This window comes from Bos grunniens, chromosome 18, assembly GCF_055505025.1.
Source record: "Bos grunniens cultivar Pamir isolate PY7600 chromosome 18, Bosgru_T2T1.0, whole genome shotgun sequence".
Lineage (NCBI taxonomy): Eukaryota > Metazoa > Chordata > Mammalia > Artiodactyla > Bovidae > Bos > Bos grunniens.
In genome coordinates this window covers 31,142,827-31,167,248 of record NC_141182.1, presented here as the reverse complement: position 1 = coordinate 31,167,248, position 24,422 = coordinate 31,142,827, and the positions used below count along the sequence as shown (strand labels likewise).

The 24,422-nt window shown below is 38.2% G+C and overlaps 1 long non-coding RNA gene across 11 annotated transcripts in view; it reads right to left on the bottom strand.

Annotated features, from left to right (window-relative positions):
* Window positions 1-24,422, bottom strand: part of LOC147353356 (uncharacterized) — a 100,237-nt gene that overhangs the window by 61,560 nt on the left and 14,255 nt on the right. For 3 of the 11 annotated variants that reach the window (XR_015145019.1, XR_015145021.1, XR_015145020.1), the window contains exons 3-4: window positions 13,496-13,676; window positions 12,023-12,399 (exon numbers count right to left, since the gene is read on the bottom strand). The exons of 4 other annotated variants lie outside the window; for them this stretch is intronic. This is a non-coding gene — a long non-coding RNA (uncharacterized LOC147353356). Of the gene's footprint in view, window positions 1-12,022; window positions 12,400-13,495; window positions 13,677-14,216; window positions 14,599-24,422 lie in introns of those variants that run through there. 4 more of the 11 variants (XR_015145024.1, XR_015145028.1, XR_015145018.1 and 1 more) reach the window with 2 other exon arrangements.

Below are 24,422 nucleotides of genomic sequence, written 5' to 3'. Positions count from 1 at the left end.
CATGAGATGATGGAAAGGCCAATGATTTTTAGAGAGCACTTGCTGTGTATGTCAGACACTACATTTGTGGTTGTCTTGTTTTCTTTACTTTTAAATATAGCAAATAACCACCCATTAATTCTAAATACGAATTAGCAATTTTTGATAGTTTTCAAATATAAGAAAACTGAAGGTCACTGTTATAAAACACAAAATCATAAATGATGTTTCAGGATTTGAACTCAGGGTTTCAGTAATTCTGTTCCATGAACTCAATTCTCTATTAACTCTTCATCTTCTAGCTGAAGACTGAGGTGGCTCAGTGGTAAAGAATCCACCTGCCAATGCAGCAGATGCAGGTTTTGTCTCTGAGCCAGGAAGATCCACTAGAGAAGGAAATGGCAACCCACTGCATTACTCTTGACTGGAGAATCCCATGGACAGAGGCGCCTGGTGGGCCACAGTCTATGGGATGGCAAAAGAGTCGTAACAGCTTAGTGACTAAACTACTGCGGACTGATGCATGGTTTATCTGCTTAATGTTTTTTAATTGCCACATAGAGAGTAACATAACGTCACCAGCATACAAACTGAGAAACAGTATCTCTGAAAATACAGCTGTGATATCTAAGGATATGGGATCACTTTAGAATTCTGACATAATGTTTTAACATTAGTGCCTATATCCTTCAGAATTTCCTTTTGTTATCTTTTTTATTGTCCAAATGATACTGACCTAGGTATGTTAAAACATATTGGTTGCTTTTCCTGTGTTCAAGAAAAGCCTATTTTTTTCTCAATTTGAATCTAAATTTTATATCTTAAAGTCTGTGTAACTGCATGTAAGTTATTTAATTCTGAGCTTAGTTTTCTCATTTGTAAACTGGAAAATAATCATACTTCATACAGAGTTATGGAAATGAAGTGAAATATTTTATATAACATGCTCAGCAGTACCAGGCAAATAATGTGTCCAAAAAAGTGAACTCAAATTTTTCAAAATATCTAATATATCTGTGCTTATTAAAAATCACATATGTATACATAAAGAAATAATTCTATTTCTAGATATTGCTAGGTATAGTACATTTAAATTATTCATTAAGTGTGGCTAAGATTCCACACTCCCTGAATCCAGGGGGCAAGGGTTCGATCCCTGATCAGGGAACTAGATCCTGAATGCCACAACTAAAGATCCTGTGTGCTGCAACCAAGACCCAGTGCAGTCAATAAATAATTTTTTAAAGTCTTTAAAATAAATTATTAAGAACAATACTAAACTAACTAGTCTGTTGACTTCAGGATGATTTGAATTGTACATCTGAAAAAGTCTTACTACTACTGCTACTACTAAGTTGCTTCAGTCATGTCTGACTCTGTGTGACCCCACAGACGGCAGCCCACCAGGCTCCCCCGTCCCTGGGATTCTCCAGGCAAGAACACTGGAGTGGGTTGCCATTTCCTTCTCCAATGCATGAAAGTGAAAAGTGAAAGTGAAGTCACTCAGTCGTGTCCGACTCTTCGAGACCTGATGAACTGCAGCCTACCAGGCTCCTCTGTCCATGGGATTTTCCAGGCAAGAGTACTGGAGTGGGGTGCCATTTAGATACACTTATTTCTTATTTTTTTCTAGTAGTGCCAATAAGTGGAAGTCTTTCAGTGGCATTATTGGCTGGAAGGTCCTAAGGAATGTATCCAAGTATTAAAGGATACCGTCTTTTTAATTAAGAGACATGGGAGGTATGAAGGCACATGGCCTATAAAACAAGAAATTTTTAATGAGTAGCACTGGAGCACCCAGTGGGATCACAAACCAACCATCTGTCAGAGAGAGAAAAATAGATGAAAGAAAGGAGCTGACCACCAGTTCAATGATATTTTCTCCAACAATCTGTCACGAATTAAGTGTGCAAAACCTAACCAAAATGTGTATGTATCTTTATTTACAAAAGCAAGTGTTCCAAGGCACCACTTCAATGTAACTGAACATTACTGAAATAAAGAAAATGTATGATAGTTTTATATTGTATAATTTGTCTCAACCTGTGTCAGATTCTGGGCTTCTCTTCTACCATCTCCATCATGCAGATGTTAAATCTTAATATTATGGAGGAAATAAGTGAAGAAGCTTAACCTGAGCATTACTTCATGTATTAACTCACTGATTAATTGAATAATTTATTCTGTCTTCATACCAAAGACTTGGGACAAACAGATAAATAAGTCCTAGTTCACTAGAAACCGGCAGTCTATGATGTCTAACATACTTGAAATAATAAAGTACATCAGGCTACACCTGTCTTGCACATGTATCATCTCATCCCAGTTTTTCTTATACACAAAGAAAAAGGTTATAAAAGAAGAAACCTGAGCACATTTTAACCAAGGGACCATGTTTTCAATGTCTCCAATTCTGTACTGATATTATATTACATGGCACAGAGAATGGTTTTTAAATTCATACAAACTTGGGGTCTAGTTGTTCTCCATCATTCTCTTCTCTCTACATCACAGTTTCTCAACTGTTTCACCAGAATTTCACCACTACTGAAATTCTGGACCAAATGATTGTTTATCCTGGAGGTAGTTCTGTGCATCACAAGTTATTTAACAGTTTCTATGACCTCAGCCTACGAGAAGCTGTTAGCACAACTCTCCACACCTGCAAGTCATGACAGCCAAAAATATCTACTATTCCTAGGGGAACAAAATCACTCCTAGTTGAGCATCACTGGCCTATAATTACTGAGAAACTATAATTTGCATCCACAATCAAGAAGATGTTGATGGAAACAGTTGTATTCCCATTAGGACTATTTATTAGGACTGTACATAATTATTCTTTTCAATACTAGTATCATTCAGAAGTAGTTGAGGCCACAGACTGCCTTATTTACATTTGTGTCTTAAGTCCCAAGACACTCTAGCTTCTATAAATGAAGAATACACCAATAATCTTGAGGGATTAAAATGGAGTAAGGAAACATCAGTTCAAGTTGTGTCTCTCCTGCTCTGATAAAATTTTTGACCACCGTATAGGCCAGCTCAGGCTGCCAAAACAAAAATACCACCCACTATGTGGCTTAAAAACAGGTATTTCTTTTATCTGGATGCTAAAAGCTTAAAATCAGGTGTTAGTAGGTTTAGTTTTTCTGAGCCTCCATCCTTGGCTTTAAGATGGCCACCTTCTCACTCTGTCCTTACATGGCTCTTCGGCTGTGTGTCCACACCATGGTGTTCACTCTTCTTAGAAGAGCCCAGCAAGACTGGACTAGGGGCCCCCCAATCCTCACTTAAACCGCCTCATTTAACCATAATTGCCTCTTTAAAGGTCCTATTAATATTTCCAAATGCAGTCATCATATTCTTAGGAACTGAGGGCTAGGGCTTCACCAGATAAATTTGGAGAGGACACAATTCAGTCCATAACAACTTTGTTTACTCAAAAATTCAGTCCTCAGGACTTCCTTGATGGTCCAATGGATAAGTGTTTCCAATGAGGAGGCCAGGGTTCTAACCCTCGTCAGAGAACTAAGATGCCACAGACCACAACTAAGTGTGCCTGTCTTAACCACTGAGCCCTTGTGCTCAAAGGCCCGCACACCACAGCTAGAGGAGCCTGAGCACTGCAGCTAAGACCCAGCACAGTCGAGAAACAAAAACAACACCGAAAAACATCAAGATTCTATCCTCCAACTGTAAAGTCAGTGTTGTGGATTGGACACTTTCCACATATTATCTTTACTATTTGTTGATATTCTTCAATCAAATTGCTGTTTCAATTATAAATTTATTTAAAAGGAAACTGTTTATCATAATCAATTAAAAAATGGAAAATCACCATATTCCCTTACCTTAAATATAAGATTACAAAATTTTGCAAATAACAAATATACACCTTTATCCTGCTCTACTTCCAGGCTTTGAGATTAAGGTCCAGTCTTGGCTATAATGGCAAGTGTTGAAGATGTGTTAAAGACCCATTAGCAACATTCTGATTCATTCTGCTTGATGTATCCAGAGGGAATGAAAGAAGGCTGAGATGGGAATAACTTTCTCACTGTAAGATTCAAGGTTAATTATTGCCTTGCCAGCATGCTATCTAAAACCATCTTGTGTTCCACTAAAATTCACCCTGATTTATACCCCTGTTTCACATCCTCCACTCTGGCAAACCCTGTACTGCTTGATTTCTAATTCTATTTCAAAGATCCTACCAATCTTTTAGGATATGTAAGTGTCAAATATTAAAAGAAGTGGAAAGTAAAGTTAATAGTGAAAGTTGTGGGGTTAACTCTAAGTCAGATGGATTGAGCACAGCCACTGAATTATGTCTTTATAACTGACACGAGAGTGCTTCACAGTTCAGCTCTAATGCAATTGTCTTAAAAAGTTCAAAGACAAGAGACTACTCTTCCCTTTTTGGTACACATATCAAAGAGTTTTGTAATAATTCATGTGATGGACTGAGATTGTTCTATGATTGATAAACTCAAGGGATATAATGTATCATTTTTGAAGTAGCTGTTATGGTGATTGGTTTAATAATGATACAAAGTGTCAAAGATTAAAAATATCAGGGGAAATGTCTATATAATATGCAAATGACTGTTAAGTGCAAGCATTTTTAACTTTGATAAAGAGAGAAAGCACATGCGCCATAAAGACTTGAACATCATCCTGTCTGGAACCCTTCTATCTCACAGATACTTGCAACACCTTCAAGTTCATTGCTGGAGTGAGCGTATCAATCTCACAGAGCATCCTACTCTTGCAGAGTTCAGATATGTGTATACCACATCACAAAGCTGAAAATCATGTGAAAAAGTAGTGAGTGGAAAGAATGTTTTTTATTTAGCGAGAGCTATTCTTAATTAAAAAAAAAAAAAAAAACAGATTGCCTAAATTGTTAAATCCTATATCATCCCTTTCTCTGTAGAACAAAGTTGAAGTGGCTAATTATAATGTCTAGTATCAAAGAGCTTATAATTGGATATATCTAAAGAAATATACTGCCATCTGCATGAGATGGCCACATGTATGGAAGAGTATTCTTTATTCATGAAACTCCATAAGCCCACAGGCCTAACAGATGACACATAAACCCTACCTCACCTCCTAATACCTCATCTACAGCTCTGGCTTCTTCTGATACACTTGTTTTATTGAAATACAGTTGATTGACAGTGTTGGGTTACAGCAAAGTGATTCAGATATATACATATGTATCTATCTATCTATATATGTGTGTGTGTGTATATATATATGTGTGTGTGTGTGTGTGTGTGTGTGTATCTTCAGGTTCTTAAGGACTGTATTATAAAAGCATTATTTCATGAAATATGTACATTAACCCTGACAGTCTGGGGGTGGGGAGAAGAATATATCAGGAGCTTGGAAAGAACACACACACCCTACTATACATAAGGTAGACAACCAACAAAGATCTACTGTATAGCACAGGGAACTCAATATTCTGTGATAACCTGTATGAGAAAGGAATCTAATGAAGAATGAATACGTATGTATAACTGAATCACTTTGCTGTGCATCTGAAATACGACATGGTAAATCAACCATACTCTAATAAATATTTAAAAAAAAAAACAATGACAATCTGAATCTTCCTATTTTTTAAAGAGTGAATAACTTGAGTTTAAGAACATGATTCTCACAAAACAATCTATACCAAGCATTGACGTATGTCACACTTGCTTGCTCAGGATTCATGACCTAAGAGCATTCACTTGCTTTGCAGAGATACCATCTGCAAAAGGCACCCCTCCTCCTTATAACTAACATCCCATCTTAAGAACAGCCGTGCCTTCTGTCCCTCCAAACCTTCTAAATAGTGTCTTCAATAATCATAGTCCCTTCATTACAGAAAAGGCTAGAATGCTCAAAGTAAACCACACTACCCTCTGGGAAATGGGAATCTGCAAACTCCTTGTTTCCTTTTCCAGTGGGAGATACACATTTCAATCCACTCTTCCTGAGTCAGCCTTCAATTAAGCACATGAAGACAGAATCAGCTCTCAGCCCTCCATTAGTTCACTGAATTTCTGGTCCATAGAGAGTATGTCGGAACTCCACTCCTCACTCAGAAAATCTACTAACTACACAGATGCCCCTGTAACCAAGACTCCACAGCACTTTCAGTTGTTTGCCATTCTTGTATTCTACCTTGTACAAGAACCCTACCCATTCTTGTACCTGTAATAATCACCCTCAAATGCCTATTTCATGTCTTGCTTCTGTCAGTCATGTCCGACTCTGTGAGACCCCTTAGACGGCAGCCCACCAGGCTCGCCCATCCCTGGGATTCTCCAGGCAAGAACACTGGAGTGGGTTGCCATTTCCTTCTCCAATGTGTGCAAGTGAAGTCATTCAGTCGTGTCTGACTCTCAGCAACCCCATGGACTGCAGTCTTCCAGGCTCCTGTGCCCATGGGATTTTCCAGGCAAGAGTACTGGAGTGGGGTGCCATTGCCTTCTCTGATTTCATGTCCAAGGGCTCTGGAATCAAAGGTTGGTATTTTCCCAGGTCCTTAAGGAGGAGCGTTAGGAGGACCACACACCCAGGAGTGAAACTTCAGCATGGATGTTTCCGATTCTGAGCCTCAAACTAGGCACAAACCACCCAGCTAGAATCATAACAGAGAAGACCATGGGACTAGTCCAGAGATGGCCCAATGCCATAATATACATTCCTTATGAAAACAGTGTGCCTGTATTGTGTTGCATAACAATGAACCTAACTGAAGTCAATGGATACCAAATAACTGCAATGTAAAACAATCTGTCTCTTTGCACAGGATCCAGCCACCTGGATTTTGTAGGAAACACATGTTAACTTGTTTCATCTCTCAGGGAAAAAGGAAATTTCAGATGCTTAGGTTTTGAATTCTAGTCATTTGAAAACAGACTATGACAATTCCTAAGATCTCTTTAATTATTAGCTGCTTTGTGACAATAAATGTGTAAAATTCATTTTTTACAAGTTAGGAAAATCCAAGAATAGCAAAGAGACTAGAAAGCCTTCCTAAGTGATCAATGCAAAGAAATAGAGGGAAACAATAGAATGGGAAAGACTAGAGATTTCTTCAAGAAAATTAGGCATATCAAGGGAACATTTCATGCAAGGATGGGCTTAATAAAGGAAAGAAACAGCAGGGACCTAAAAAAAAGCAGAAGATATTAATAAGAGGTGGCAAGAAAACATAGAAGAACTATACAAAAGAGATCTTAATGACCCTTATAAGCATGATGGTGTGATCATTCACCTAGAGCCACACATCCTGGAGTGCAAAGTCAAGTGGCCTGTAGGAAGCATTACTACAAACAAAGCTAGTGAGGTGATGGAATTACAGTTGAGCTATTTCATATCCTAAAAGATGATGCCGTGAAAGTGCTGTACTCAAAAAGGTAGCAAATTTGGAAAACTTAGCAGGGGCCACAGGACTGGAAAAGTTCAGTTTTCATTCCAATCCCAAAGAAAGGCAATGCCAAAGAATGTTCAAACTACCACACAATTGCACTTATCTCACACACTAGCAAAATAATGCTCAAAATTCTCCAGGCTAGGCTTCAATAATATGTAAAAGCAAGAACTTCTAGAAGTTCAAGTTGAATTTAGAAAAGGTAAAGGAACCAGAGACCAAACTGCCAGCATCCATTGAATCATAGAAAAAGTAAGAGAATTCCAGAAAAAATCATCTACTTCTGCTTCATTGACTAGCTGAAGCCTTTGAAAGTGTGGATCACAACAAACAGTGAAAAATTCTTAAAGAGATGGGCATACCAGACCACCTTACCTGCCCCCTGAGAAATCTGTATGCAGGTCAAGAAGCGACAGTTAGAACTGGACATGAAACAGCAGACGGGTTTAAAATTGGGAAAGGAGTACAGCAAGGCTGTATATTGTCACCTTGCTTATTTAACTTATATGCAAAGTACCTCATGCAAAATGCTGGGCTGGATAAAGCACAAGTTGGAATCAAGACTGCTGGAAAAATATCAATAACCTCAATTTTGCAGATGACACCACCCTTATGGCAGAGAGCAAAGAGGCACTAAAGAACTCCTTGATGAAAGTGAAAGAGGAGAGTGAAAAAGCTGGCTTCAAACTCAGCATTCAAAAAATGAAGATCATGTCATCTGGTCCCATCACTTCATGGCAAATAGATGGGGAAACAATGGAAACAGTGACAGACTTTATTTTCTTGCACTTCACTGCAGATGGTGACTGCAGCCATGAAATTTAAAAAAAGCTTGCTCCTCAGAAGAAAAGCTATGACAAACCAGGACAGCATATTAAAAAGCAGAGACATTACTTTACCAACAAAGGTTCATCTAGTCAAAGAGATGGTTTTTCCAGTGGTTATGTATGGATGTGAGAGTTGGACCATAAAGAAAGCTGAGTGCCAAAGAATTGATGCTTTTGAACTGTGGTGTTGGAGAAAACTCGTGAGAGTCCCTTGGACTGCAAGGAGATCTAACCAGTCAATCCTAAAGAAAATTAGTTCTGAATATTCATTGGAAGGACTGATGGTGAAGCTGAAACTCCAATGTTTTGGCCACCTGATGCCAAGAACTGACTCATTGGAAAAGACCCTGATGCAGGGAAAGATTGAAGGCAAGAGGAGTAGGGGACAACGGAGGATGAGATGGCTGGATGGCATCACCAACTCAATGGACGTGAGTTAGAGCAAGCTCCAGGAGTTGGTGAATGACATAGAAACCCGGCGTGCTGCAGTCCATGGGGTCACAAAGAATCAGACATGACTGAGTGACTGAACTGAACCCATGAAACTGAGGTACACCCAAGAATATCTCCTCCCAGACCAGAAAGTGATACAAGCTCCCCTGCTGCTGTTTCAGCAATCGTTAATAGAACTAATCATTCTAAACTTTGGTTTACTGAAATAGTAACTTAATCAGAATGGGAAAGTTGAGAGGAAACCCTTATCTATTTATTTAATTCAGAATAAGATACACCAGATAGGACTGCCTCAACTAAAGAAAAATGGGCTATAGCAGACTTACACCTCTAGCCAACTGGGTAGCTTTAGACTATTTGCTACACTTTGTGATCTTTTATTTTCTCCCTATAAAATAAGAATTAGGAATAGATTATTTCTCAGCCATACTGAGTGATGAAATTCTATTTCATGTAATGGAGGAGAAAAGAGACGTTACAATAATCATACTTGAATCAGGATAAGATGAAAGATGGCTAATATATAATTTAACTTACATTATCCTAACACTGTAAATTATGTGAAAAGGATGTAAAATACAAAGATGAAAAGTGAAAGTGTGAGTCACTCAGTCTTGTCCAACTCTTTCCGACCCCAGAGACTGTATAGCCCACCATTCCTCTGTCCATGGTATTCTTCAGGCAAGAATACTGGAGTGGGTAGCCATTCCCTTCTCAAGGGATTAAGCACAGGAAGCGGTCAAACATTAATATTTGTAGTTGTATGATAACCTTTTCACAAGATGCAACTTAAACAACATGAAACTGATTAAGAAAATGAAATTCCGACAGTTTAGGGAACATGCATAAAGATACTCAGTTGGTAAAGAATCTGCCTGCACAGGAGACTCAGGTTTGATTCCTCGGTTGGGAAGATCCCCTGGAGAAGGAAATGGCAACCCACTCCAGTCCATGGGGATCGCAAAGATTTGGACACCACTTAGCAACTAAGCCACCATAACCGTATAGATAAAGCATGTTTCCTATATATTCACAAGAGCTGATTAGAAACCATAGCAAACATTTCATCTAAAAAGTAAAATGTGGATTAAAAATAACAAGAAATATGTAGAGCACACATAAAGTACATATTACATTTGTTTAGAGGCCTTAACATTTTTAATAATTGAGATATATACTATATTCCTTGCTAGATTCAGGGGTAATTAATACCAATAAAATTTTGATTCTTCACAAATTGATAAATGGATTTAATATAATTCCAATTATAATCACAGTGGGGTTAATGGGATTTAGAAACAACTTTAATAAATAGTCTACGTTGCATGTACAAAAAGAAACAAAATAGAATACTTGTTTTTTCTAAAACTGTGACATTGCTAACATGCCAGATATTAAAATACATAATACTATTAATAATATTTTATATTATTCATCAGTCTCTGTAAGGCTGGTCCTCTTCAAAGAGCTCTGTGTATACTAATTTTTTTCTTTAGCACAGATCCTGAAAGGTATTTTCAGTTTGTAAATGAAGAAACTAAGGCAAAAAGAGAAATAAGTAATGTGCCATAATATATATACAACAGGTGGCTTACGGATGACTAGAACCCAGATTATCTGACATCAGAATTTATGCCACTGATGACTATGGTATACGCTGAGAGCTAGAAACAGACTGAGGTTGTGAGGTAGACCAATAAATAGATATGATGAAAAAAGGACGGGAGTTAGAGAGAACACAATACACAGAAGTCACATATACATCAATGAGTGACATCACTAAAATGGAACTTCAGATCTCCCGATTTCCAGAGAACCAGAAAACTCATCGTAATTATCTGCATCCTGGTGTTTATTTTCAGTGTCATGCCATATGAAGTATCACTGATTTCATCTAAGAATTAGCCAAATCACTTTCATTTTTTGTTTTGTTTTCCTCAAGGAGGTTATATCTAGGACTTTAAATTTTGTAAAAGATGAACAAGACTGTAGCTTTCTGATTTCTGTACATTGTGATTTTTAAGAACAGATTATTAGCTAATTTGATACTGTTTTTATCATATCTAAGTGTGCATGCACACATGTATACTACAAAGAGATAAATTTGTTTGAAATGACAAGTAAAATTAAAATGAAAATTCATACCTATTTGGTATGCAAATAAGTGTTCAAATGGGAATATTTCATATCCATAAAAATTATAGCTTCTATTTAATGAAATTTTGCTGTATCAGGTGATTTGCTAAGAAGGTTACATGTATCATCACACGCAAACATCTCACTAAACTCCCATGATATAAGCAGTGTCATTAGCCCTATATTATGTACAAGCAGACAGGTTACCTGACCCATTTACAGTCCACTTTGATACAGGATTGAAAACAAGGGTTCAGAAACAGAATTTGAACTTAGGTTTCTATAATTTTAAAATCCACGTTTTTTAAATTCAGTATTATATTAGTTTCAGGTATAGAACATAGGGGGTTGATATTTTTTTATAAATTGTATAAAGTCCCTATAAATTTATTAGAAAATACTGGCTATATTCCCTGTGCTGAACACTACATGCTTCTAACAATTATTTTACATCAGTAGTTTGAACCTCTTAATCTCTGTTACCCACCCCCTCCTGTGAGTCCTGTCCCATCTGGTACCCACTAACTTGTTCTCCATATCCATCAGTCTGTTTCTGTTTTGTTACATTTGTTCATTTATCTTTTAGATCCCATATATGAGTAAAAACATTATTTGACATTTCACTAAGCAGTTTATCTTAAGCACCGTATTTACAGAGTCCCTGAAACTAGAGAATATACAAACGCAAGAGAAGAGAATGCGCACATATGTATGGAGGTGGTGGAGAGTGCTCTTGGAAATGTGCTGGTGGTGTAAAAGGTAGGAGGGACTGGACACTGGGTATGGAAGGGAGAAGCTCGTACTGGAAGTCCATTTTCCAGCATAGGTGATCAGTAACTGGAGTTTTCTATGTACTGTGTCTCAAACATTTGCTCTTCCCTTTAAGAGTTCTATTACCTCATGTGAGACTGAAGAAACAAAATAAGGCCAGAACAGTAAAATCGACTCTTTTAAGTATGTTGTTTAGGAGGTGGACACTCATCTAAGGAAAAACATCTGACAGAAACTGTGCTCATGTGTAAATAAAAACCACACATAAGATTATTGTCTGCCTCCTGAAAAGAAAATCATAGAACAAAGTAGATCCTACGCATGTACTAACCAAAAAGGAAAAAAATCCCTCCAAAAAAAATTAAAAAGCAGACAAAATTACCCAAGACAAAAGTGCATTTAAAGAATAGTGCTTTCAGTTAAGAAAAACATTTTTTTTTAGTTTAAAAAGAGGAAATAAAGAAAAAACAAAGACTTTCAATTTTAATGGTATATAGTGATGTGTTCTGAAACAGGAGAGGAATTTAGTTTCCCAACAGTGATCTGTGTCTTCATTCATTGACCAAACATGTTTTGAGGATGACATTTAGGCTTCCCAGGCGATGCTAGTGGCAAGAGATGTGGGTTTGAAGAGATGCAGGTTTGATCCCTGGGCTGAGAAGATCCCCTGGAATGGGAAGTGGCAACACATTCCAGTATTTTTGCCTGGGAAATTCCATGGACAGAGGAGCCTGGAAGGTTGCAGACCATGGGGTCACAGAATCGGACATGACTAAGCACACACAGCGAGGTGTCCTGAAATACAAGAGGAGTTTAGAGTTTCCCAACAGTGATATATAACTTTATTTATTGAAAAAACATTTATTGAGTGACTACTGTGAGCAAAGAACTGTCCCAGGTGCTTGGATCCATCAGCGAAAAATAAAGACAGAAATCATCTTCCATTTTGGCTTAAATTCTACTAGCAATGTGGGTGAAGACTGAAAATAGATATTAAAAAATACACATAATAAACAAATGAATAAATTGTGTGCTTACTTAAAAGTAAGTCATGCTACTGGGGAAAAAAGGAAAGATGAACAGAAATAGAGAAATGTACAGACGAGGGGTGGGGCAGGAACACGTAGGGAAAGTAATTGATGTGGGTGGAGAAATTAGGGGAAAAAAGACAATTAGATGGACAGGTAACCTGATAATTGGGGTCATCTGTTTCCTACAGATTTCTAAAATCGGAAATACTATGATAACACTAATATGATAATACTAACATATTAGAATAGTTTATCTTATTTGTGTGTGCTATTGGGTTTTGAGGATGTGATTTTGGTATTTTCTCAAGAATGTTATTTTGGCCATCCCAAATGGCTTGTGGGATCCCAGTTTCTGGACCAGGGACTGAACCCAAGCCCCAGCAGTGAAAACACCAAGTCCTAACCACTGGGCCACCAGGGAATCCCCCAGAAAAAAATCTTCATAATCCACACTTGAGCAATGCAAAAATTACATTTGCATTTGCTTTGTTGTTGATGTTTTCTTTGTTGTTACTGCTTCTTCTGTTGACTGTGGAAATCATGGCAAGGGTATGGACTCTACCTTTAGATCAACAACAAGATGGAAATAAAGGAGAGCCTCAAGATATAAAGCCAGTCCTTAAGAGTTCAATCAAGTTAGGTAATGAGAGACCTTCGTAATGAGAACACAAGACTTCTGGGAACACACAGTCTTGGGGAGGATATCAGAGGTACAGGATCTGCAAGCACTTTTTGTTGATATTTTGTAGGGAAATCTGACCTCCATTAGTGTCTCTGTGACTAACGTGCAGAGAGAAAGTGACTGCCAAAGCATAACCCACCTACTTACTGGCTGAGCCCAAACAAAACTTTAATGTTACCTTCATCCAAGGCTGACTTGCTTCCCACTTCTCATTGGCTCTTATTGACCTCTCCCTGGTCACTGTGCATACACCATCCCAATTCGGTCTCTGCCTTCCAAGGACACATAGTTATGTGGCATAATATAAGATTCTTGACAAAATGATTCTGAACAGGCAGGAGAAAATAATATACTAAACACTAGAACAAAAAGCAAAAAGGATAAATGGGCATCTTGACCAAAATATGTTTACCATTTTGCAATCTGAGTGTAATCTTCAGTGAGTAATTTATATTCAATCTAATAAAAGTATGTCAGAAAGTTTATGATCAAATGTAACACAAATCATGAATGAGGGCTGCAGTGAGTACGGAAGAATTATGCCTGTCATCCACATAATACAGGCGAAGGCAATACGATACTTTTAGACCTGAGAAAGTTTCAAACTGCGACTAAAAAGTTCTTGCTAAAGTACATGCATTTTCCCAGCGGCTGCATATGTTTGCCTGACAAAACCCATGGCTGGGCAATGGGTCCCAAGGTGTTAACATTAAATTCCCACTCACACAGTAAGTTCTTCAATTCATGCGGCTGAGCTGACAGCCCTGTAGAATGCTTTTCCATAAACAAATTCCATTCAATAGCCTGTTTTCCCCTTTAGTTGCTGAAGAGAATTGTAATGGCTAGCTAAGATTCTTTGAACAAACGAGAGAAAAATCTTCAAGTAAATAGGACCTTCAGACAACAGAAAATTATTCTTTATTATGTTCTGCTTCCTGAGAGCAAACCACAAATGTCCCTTTTTTCCCCCACTAATTGTTGAAAAGTTTGTGTAAATGTCGTTTCATTCCACAATAAGGAGAGCAGAAAGAACATGCTCTTGTCTAATCTCGTTTAATAGGTCTGCCTAGTATTTAAGCACAGAAGTTCTGGATTTCAGCAGACCTAAGTTCATATCTCAGAAGAATCTATGTGAAATTGGGCACATTAAAGGAAGCGCAGCCAAGAAGAGCTATCCCATGTCCAAGGTCAGGGGCAGCAGCCAGGAGGAGATACTCCATGTTCAAGGTAAGGAGCAGCGGCTGTGCTTTGCTGGAGCAGCCGTGAAGAGATACTCCACATCTAAGGTAAGAGAAACCCAAGTAAGACAGTTGGCACTGAGAAAGGGCATCAGAGGGCAGACACTGCAACCAAAATCACAGGCAGCTAGCCAATCTGATCACATGGACCACAGCCTCGTCTAACTTAACGAAACTAAGGCATGCTGTGTGGGGCCACCCAAGACGGACGGGTCATGGTGGAGAGTTCTGACAGAATGTGGTCCACTGGAGAAGGGAATGGCAAACCACTTCAGTATTCTTGCCTTGAGAATCCCATGAACAGTATGGAAAGGCAAAAAGATAGGACACTGAAAGATGAACTCCCCAGGTAGGTAGGTGCCCAATATGCTACTGGAGATCAGTGGAGAAATAACTCCAGAAAGAATGAAGCGATGGAGCCAAAGCAAAAACAACACCCAGTTGTGGATGGGACTGGTGATAAAGCAAGGTTCGATCCTGTGAAGAGCAATATTCAATATTGCATAGGAACCTGGAATGTTAGATCCATGAATCAAGGCAAATTGGAAGTGGTCAAACAGGAGAGGACAAGTGCGAACATTGACATTCTAGTAATCAGCAAACTAAGACAGACTGGAATGGGTGAATTTAACTCAGAACCATTATATCTGCTACTGTGGGTAGGAATCCCTTAGAAGAAATGGAGTAGCCATCATAGTCAACAAAAGAGTCTGAAATGCAGTACTTGGATGCAATCTCAAAAACGACAGAATGATCTCTGTTCATTTCCAAGGCGAACCATAAAATATCACAGTAATCCAAATCTATGCCCCAACCAGTAACGCTGAAGAAGCTGAAGCTGAACAGTTCTATGAAGACCTACAAGACCTTCTAGAACTAACACCTACCTAAAAAAGATGTGCTTTTCATTATAGGGGACTGGAATGCAAAAGTAGGACGTCAAGAGGCACCTGGAGTAACAGGCAAATTTGGCCTTGGAGTATGGAATGAAGCAGGGCATGGCATTAGCCTTTGAGTTCTGCCAAGAGAATGCACTGGTCATAGCAAACACCTTCTTCCAACAACACAAGGGAAGACTCTACACATGGACATCACCAGATAGTCAACACTGAAATCAGATTGATTATATTCTTTGCAGCCAAAGATGGAGAAGCTCTGTACAGTCAACAAAAACAAGACCAGGAGCTGACTGTGGCTCAGATCATGAACTCCTTATTGCCAAATTCAGACTGAAATGGAAGAAAGTGAAGAAAACCACTAAACCATTCAGGTATGACCTAAATCAAATACCTTATGACTATACAGTAGAAGTGAGAAATAGATTTAAGGGACTAGATCTGATAGACAGAGTGCCTGATGAACTATGGATGGAGGTTCGGGACATTGTACAGGAGAAAGGAATCAAGACCATCCCAAAGAAAAAGAAATGCAAAAAAGCAAAATGGATGTCTGAGGAGACCTTACAAATAGCTGTGAAAAGAAAGGAAGTGAAAAGAAAAAGGAGAAAAGGAAAGATATACCCATTTGAATGTAGAGTTTCAAAGAATAACAAGGAGATAAGAAAGCCTTCCAAAGTGATCAATGCAAAGAAATAGAGGAAAACAACAGAATGGGAAAAACTAGAGATCTCTTCAAGAAAATTAGAAATACCAAGGAAACATTTCATGCAAAGATGGGCTCAATAAAGGACAGAAATGCTAGGGACCTAACAGAAGTAGAAGATATTAAGAAGAAGTGGCAAGAAAACACAGAAAAACTGTACAAAAAAGATCATGACCCAGATAATCACGATGGTGTGATCATTCACCTAGACCCAGACATCCTGGAATGTGAAGTCAAATGGGCCTTAGGAAGCATTACTACAAACAAAGCTAGTGGATGTGATGGAATTCCAGTTAAGCTATTTCACATCCTGAAAGATGATGCTGTGAAAGTGCTACACTCAATATGTCAGCAAGTTTGGAAAACTCAGTAGTGGCCACAGGACTGGAAAAGGTCAGTTTTCATTCTGATCCCAAAGAAAGTCAGTGTCAAAGAATGTTCAAACTACCACACAACTGCAATCATCTCACACACTAATAAATAATGCTTAAAATTCTCCAAGCTAAGCTTCAGCAATATGTGAACCATGAACTTCCAGATGTTCAAGCTGGTTTTAGAAAAGGCAGAGGAACCAGAGATCAAAGTGCCAACATCTGCTGGATCATGGAAAAAGCAAGAGAGTTCCAGAAAAACATCTATTTCTGCTTTATTGCCTATGCCAAAGCCTTTGACTGTGTGGATCACAATAAACTGTGGAAAATTCTGAAAGAGATGGGAATACCAGACCACCTGACCTGCCTCTTGAGAAACCTATATGCAGGTCAGGAAGCAACAGTTAGACCTGGACATGGAACAACAGACTAGTTCCAAATAGGAAAAGGAGTACATCAAGGCTATATATTGTCACCCTGCTTATTTAACTTATATGCAGAGTACATCATAAGAAACGCTGGGCTGGATGAAGCACAGGAATCAAGATTGCTGGGAGAATCATCAATAACCTCAGATATGCAGATGACATCACCCTTATGGCAGAAAATGAAGAACTAAAGAGTCTCTTGATGAAGGTGAAAGAGGAGAGTTAAAAAGTTGGCTTAAAGCTCAACATTCACAAAACTAAGATCATGGCATCCGGTCCCATCACTTCATGGCAAATAGATGGGGAAACAGTGGAAACAGTGGCTGACTTTATTTTTCATGCCTCCAAAATCACTGCAGATGGTGACTGCAGCCATGAAATTAAAAGATGCTTACTCCTTGGAAGGAAAGATATGACCAACCTAGACAGCATATTGAAAAGCAGAGACATTGTCATCGAAGGTCCATCTAGTCAAGGCTATGGTTTTTCAGGTAGTCATGTATGGATGTGAGAGTTGGACTATAAAAAAAGCTGAGTGCCGAAGTATTGATACTTTTGAACTGTGGTGTTGGAGAAGACTCTTGAGAGTCCCTTGGACTGCAAGGAGATCCAACCAGTCCATCCTAAAGGAAATCAGTCCTGAATATTCTTTGGAAGGACTGATGCTGAAGCTGAAACTCCAATACTTTGGCCACCTGATGCGAACAGCTGACTCATTTGAAAAGACTCTGATGCAGGGAAAGATGAGGGCAGGAGGAGAAGAGGACGACAGAGGATGAGATGGTTGGATGGCATCACTGACTCGATGGACGTGAGTCTCAGTAAACTCTGGGAGTTGCTGATGGACAGGGAGGCCTGGTGTGCTGCATATCATGGGGTCGCAAAGAATTGTATATGACTGAGCGACTGAACTGAACGAAAATTACCAGAGCAAAGTTTAATCATCTATAAAGCAGGGGTAATATTTGCATCTAACACATAGGTGCTTGTTTACTTTGATCAGTATTTTTAATGTAAATACTGATCATAGATCTGGCCTTTGAAAACTTTAAAAAACACTATTATAAATGTATCATCCTCTAGAATTAGTGGGTACCCTTTTAAAGCAATCAGAAGTTATAATGGCACCACAGATAACATAAATTGATAACACTAACATTCATGTCAGTGTTCATGAACATGAAGAATTTAATGTGTTTACTAAGTAGTAACTAAGCAGAATACTAAGGATAGTATATATTATTATGATTATTTATTACTAAGCATTGGTGAGTCTACTGCACACTAGACATCTAGATATTTTAAACAGACTCTTACAGTAAACCATCAAATGTCTTATTAATCTATAACACAGGGAAGAAAATGGAGATACAGATGTATAATGCCTTTTCTAAAGTCACAGTTGAAGAAAAGTGTGTAACAAACTCTAATCTTAAGGAACTTAGTGAATGAATATAACATTATTCTTTGAACTCATTATGTTTATGTCACATCATTCATGAATTTAGGAGTGGGGTATGCACTATCTAGGAAATATAATTTGGAGAGGTTATAATAAGTATTATTGAGAAATTTATACAGATTGTTTATGCTGCTGCTGCTGCTAAGTCGCTTCAATCGTGTTCGACCCTGTGCAACACCATAGACGGCAGCCCACCAGGCTCCCCCGTCCCTGGGATTCTCCAGGCAAGAACACTGGAGTGGGTTGCCATTTCCTTCTCCAGTGCATGAAAGTGAAAGGTGAAAGTGAAGTCGCTCAGTCGTGTCCAACTCTTAGTGACCCCATGGACTGCAGCCTACCAGGCTCCTCCGCCCATGGGATTTTCCAGGCAAGAATACTGGAGTGGGGTGCCATTGCCTTCTCTGACAGATTGTTGATAAGTTTATACAATTGAGATGATGGAAAGGGTTGAATAGCAAAACAAGTAAAAAAACATTTTAGTGAAAAAAGAGATATAATGTGTTGATGAACACGACTGCTTAATATATCATGTATGCTTAGTCACTCAGTCGTGTCTGATTCTTTGCCACCCCATGGACTATAGCCTGCCAGGCCCCTCTGTCCTTGGAGGTTCTCCAGGCAAGAATACAGGAGTGGGTTGCCATGCCCTCCTCCAGGGGATCTTCCCAACCCAGGGATCAAACCCAGGTCTCCCATATTGCAGCTGGATTCTTTACTGTCTGAGCCACCAGGGGATTCCTGATACATTATAAAAGTGCCAATTCACTCTCAAATAAATTTATACATATTTGCAAGTCTAATGAAATTTCAGCTGCATTAAAAAAATTATGTACAGAAAAATTACGGAAGCTCAAGACAATCATGAAAATTTTGAGCAAACATAGAAAATGTGCTCTACCTGATTGAAAACACTCTCTAAAGGTATTATTAAAAATAATTAATTAGGCCAAAATAGACAAAAAATAAAATGGAACACGGAACACAGAATTTTCTATGTGTGAGAACTTAGTTGATGATAGATCATTTCAGTTCAGTCACTCAGTCGTGTCCGACTCTTCAGCAACCCCAGGGACTGCAGCACGCCAGGCTTCCCTGTCCAGCACCAACTCCTGGAGCTTGCTCAAACTCATGTCCACAAGTCAGTGATGCCATCCAACCATCTCATCCTCTGTTGTCCCCTTCTCTTTCCTGCCTTCAATCTCTCCCAGCAACAGGGTCTTTTCAAATGAGTCAGCTCTTCGCATCAGGTGGCCAAAGTATTTGAGTTTCAGCTTCAGCATCAGTCTTCCAATGAATATTCAGGCTGATTTCCTTTAGGATTTACTGATTTGATCTTGCATTCCAAAGGACTCTCAAGAGTCTTCAACACCACAGTTCAAAAGCATCATCCAGCCCAGCATTTCACATGATGTACTCTGCATATATGTTAAATAAGCAGGGTGGCAATATACAGCCTTGATGTCATCTTTTCTCAATTTGGAACCAGTCTGTTGTTCCATACAGGAGATCAAAACTTATTTAGGAAAGAACTTAGTTTATGGATACACTGAGAAAGTTGACATTATATGGACAATAACAATGTAAATATCTCACAATGTACAAAAATAAACCTTGAAGGGTTTATGTATTTAAATACCAAATTTAGAATTATAAGGGAAAGAGAGGAAATACCATTAGTCAATGTGAGAGAGGATTATGTTAGCTCTGGGGAAAAAAAAGAAAACAAACTATATAGGGAAAACTTGCTGGGTTAAACAGTATCAAATTTAAAATTTTTCACTCAAAAAATGAAAATAGATATGTCAAGTTCGGAAAAGTTATTGGCAAAATTTAAAACTTAGGGTAAATAATAACTCGAATATTTATAAAGTTTGGATGCAAAACAAGAAAATGACAGGAAATCAAGAAAAATACGTACAATAAATGAACAGGAAAGTCACATAAGGGATGCAAATGTATGACAAGTGTATGACAAAAATACAATGAACGAATTAAAATTTTACAAACAAAGGGAGATCACTTTGCATTGTCATTTCCATAGAGTAGAAAGCTGATGAATGGTTGAGAAAGTGAGGGAATAGGAAGCACCCCTGGGTGCTGCTTAGATTGTAAACCATCAGAGCCATTTCAAAAAGCAATGGTCATTAATAAGCATATTCCCCAAAGTAAAGAAACCACACCACTAGATGTGTCATCTGTGCAAGATATTGTCACAAATGATCATAAGGTTTCCTTAGGGAGGATATTCCAAGGGACCTGTTTCTACAAATGATGCAGGGTATGATTTCAGCCTGGCTATTTCTCAGTACCAGGAGACAGTCCTCTCAGTCTCTCTGTAAACAACTGGAGGTACTTGTGCTGCCTTCTCTTTCTTTCATCACCCACATTCTCATCTTAGGCAGACTGTGATAGAAGTTGTAGGCAAATGAAGTTTCTGTCACTAGTAGAATCTATATGTAACTGTGATGTATACATTTGACTACTAAACAGTCATATTTTGAAGCTTCATGTTATATTTACACATATTGGACTTGAATACAAAATTAATCCATTTTATTTGCATATACTCACATACATAGATTGAAAAATCCAGTTTTAAATGGAAAATATCTTGTAAGAAATAGTGCATGATTTATAGAAAAGCACACAACGTATGTGCACATATATGTATGTGTACATATACATATAGTCACATGCACATACATGTAAATATCATTATATATAAACCCCCACTATTTTACTAGTTTCACACATATCTAAATAGGCCATAGAGAATGTAATAATTATATATGCATACATATAATGGTAATATATTTTATATATAATAATGTAATAATGCATATATAATCCATCTCAGTTGTCAGAGAAGGTCTAGAATCAATGATATGTCAACAGCAATAAGCATACCTCATGCTTAGAAAAATTATTCATGATGTTTATGAAAGACAATGCCAAAGACTATATTCAAGGGAGGGGCTACTGTAATGAAATTTTTTGGTAGACATGAGTGTAATTCTGGACACAATAAGGAAAAATAGGGATTTATAGTCAAGGGCAGGGGTTGCATGATTGGAGTAAGGAGGGGCCTGGTGGATGGAAAGCTACTAAGTGAAAGTGTCTAGCTGCTCAGTTGTGTCTGGCTCTTTGCAATCCCATGGACTGTAGCCTGCAGGTTCCTCTGTCCATGGAATTCTCCAGGCAAAAACATTGGAGTGCGTAGCCATTCCCTTCTGCAGGAGATCTTCCTCCCTGGTCTTCCCCACTCAGCGATCGAACCTGGGTCTCCTGCATTCCAGGCAGATTTCTTTACCATCCAAGCCACCAGGGAGGGGCTAGAGTGATTCTTTGCTCTAAAAGGATTTTACCTGAGAGCAGGCCGGGGTGAGTAGGTGGTCAGACAAAGAGTAGGGGATTTTTGCTTAACTGAGTCTGAAGGATTCTTCCTAAAGTGAAGTAACTGAGCCCCAGACTGGGCCCCCAGTTTAGTGTCTATTCAGAAAGAAGACTCAGTTTCACCATCTGAATAATGAAGGAATTGGTCTAGCTAATAGCTAACCTTGCTAGATGTGGTCTCTCTTTTTCTTTTTTTGTATTGGGTATCTACTTAATCAAGATGAAGTTAATATGAAATTAATCCCCTTAGAGAAACAAGATGTTGAAGAGGGATTCAACATGATATTTATTTTTCAGTGAAGGACACATTGACGGAGTTGTGGAATCTGACTGGGATTCAGAACTGGAAAAGTGTATATACATATATACTTCTAATCTCTACCTCTTAAGTTACTACAATACCACATGCTTTATTCATTTCAGAGGTCAATTTCTTTTTCTCTGTCCCAAGTACACACAGAATCCACACAGCGTTGACTCTGAATCTCATAGAACATTTCAAAGAATTGGTAAAAGAATGCTCTTTTTCTTCACAAATTCACTTATTCCAGTCACACAATTTGTCACCTTATTTTCCAAGTATGCCTGAGAGGCAACAGAAGGTGAAACCACCACAGGAAAAAACGAAATATGCCCTCAGAAGGAAGAAGGAATGTATAATGTATAACCACAGGAGGACTTAGATATTGAAAATATAGAGATTGAGAGTAGTTTGGATTTGAATGTGCAACATTTTTGTGACTTTTTTTCCTTCTAAAAAACAAATGTGTCATTTGCTGTACCCCCAAAAATGTATTGTATATTGCTTTCTATAATTCCAGTATGCAATCCTAATACCTTAGCACTGCAGGCCTAGATAATCAAACTCTATCTTTTGAAACTGAAGTCTCCACATAAAATAGAGAAAGAAAACCATATAATTGTTACGTGTATAATCCTTAAATATAAATCAGCTGGTATTCAAATGTACACCTCAAAATTGTATGCTATGTAACTCTGTATACCATCTGCATCAATGCACAGATTTCCCATTTGTAAAATGGGAAAATTCAGAGTCTTTAATTGTGTTGAGGGGAGAAGAGAGAAAGATTCAATCATCTCACTGTGAATGGTTTACCTTACTTAGCTCTTGTATCTTGGTTTTGTGGTGCTAACCCAAAGACTGTTGGGATTAAGAACACGTCCTCTTGGTTTTCTGCTGTGCAAGACATGTTTTGGGACCCTGATTTATTTGATTCCAAATTTCTCTCTAGTGAGCTGTTTCTAAGTATATACTTGAGACGGTGACATGTTTTATAAAGGGTTAGTAAAAACCTTTTGTACATTCTGCAATTATTGTTTACTAATCTGTTATTTTTATGTCCATCCCCAGCTCTCCTGTGTCTTATTCCAATACTGGTTCTAAATACATGACAGAAGTGAGTTTCACATAACTCGCTGGAAATACCAACATCTTCATCTAAAAATTATTGTGAATTAATTGTAGGATAATATAAAAATGCACTCAGAACAGCCCAGATTCACACTAGCACAACAAAAAAATTATGGCTTAATGAACACTTAAGATTTACCAAATTATATCCAGATCCTAACACATGGTACTCTCATGCACACATGCATATTCACACATATGATTTTTGTCACCATTTAAAATTCAGCATTCAAAACCTCCTTCTCTATTCCATTCCATTTTAATCAAGTCTATTTATTTGGAAGGGAAGTAGTCCATACAAATTCACTCAAATAGTTGGTGTCTGACTGAAGGGTCAAAAGTATAAAATCATGTACTGCAGCATTGTTCTTTCACACACACACACAACCACAGAGTTCTCTTTTTACCCGTCAGGTGTCTGCTCAATTCTCCTCTCTAGATTTGACTTTGTTTTGTTTACCCTGTACCTTACCTTATGTGTATTTGAATTCCCCTGGATCTGAGGCTAGCCTAGCATCTATCAGTCTTATTATCAGCCTAGCTTTTCACAACTACCTGTTTCCATGGGCATGTATGTATGTATGTGAGTATGTATAGGCGGATGCATGTAGCATTATTTAAAGGATTCTTTGGAAACTAAACATTTTTAAAATAAAAATTCTATAGTAAGATTGGGGAGATAACAAAGCATAAACATTTTAAACATCTTTCTTCAGGTATAATTTCCATGCAAATTCCAGAGTTAAAGAGTACAATTTAAATGTATAGATGGATGGATTTTGACAAGTGTGTGTAGTCCTGAAATAAGAACCACAGTCAAGACTTAGAACACTTTCATTATAATAGAAAGTTCCATATTACCCATTTGCACTAAATTTTCACAACCACCCCATGCTCCAGGCAACCCCTGCTCAGTAATTTATGGTAATTCTGATCTTTGCTGCTAAGTCACTTCAGTCGTGTCCAACTCTGTGAGACCCCAAAGACGGCAGCCCACCAGGCTCCGCCGTCCCTGGGATTCTCCAGGCAAGAACACTGGAGTGGGTTGCCATTTCCTTCTCCAATGCATGAAAGTGAAAAATGAAAATGAAGTCGCTCAGTCGTGTCCGACTCTTAGCGACCCCATGGACTGCAGCCTACCAGGCTCCTCCGTCCATGGGACTTTCCAGGCAAGAGTAC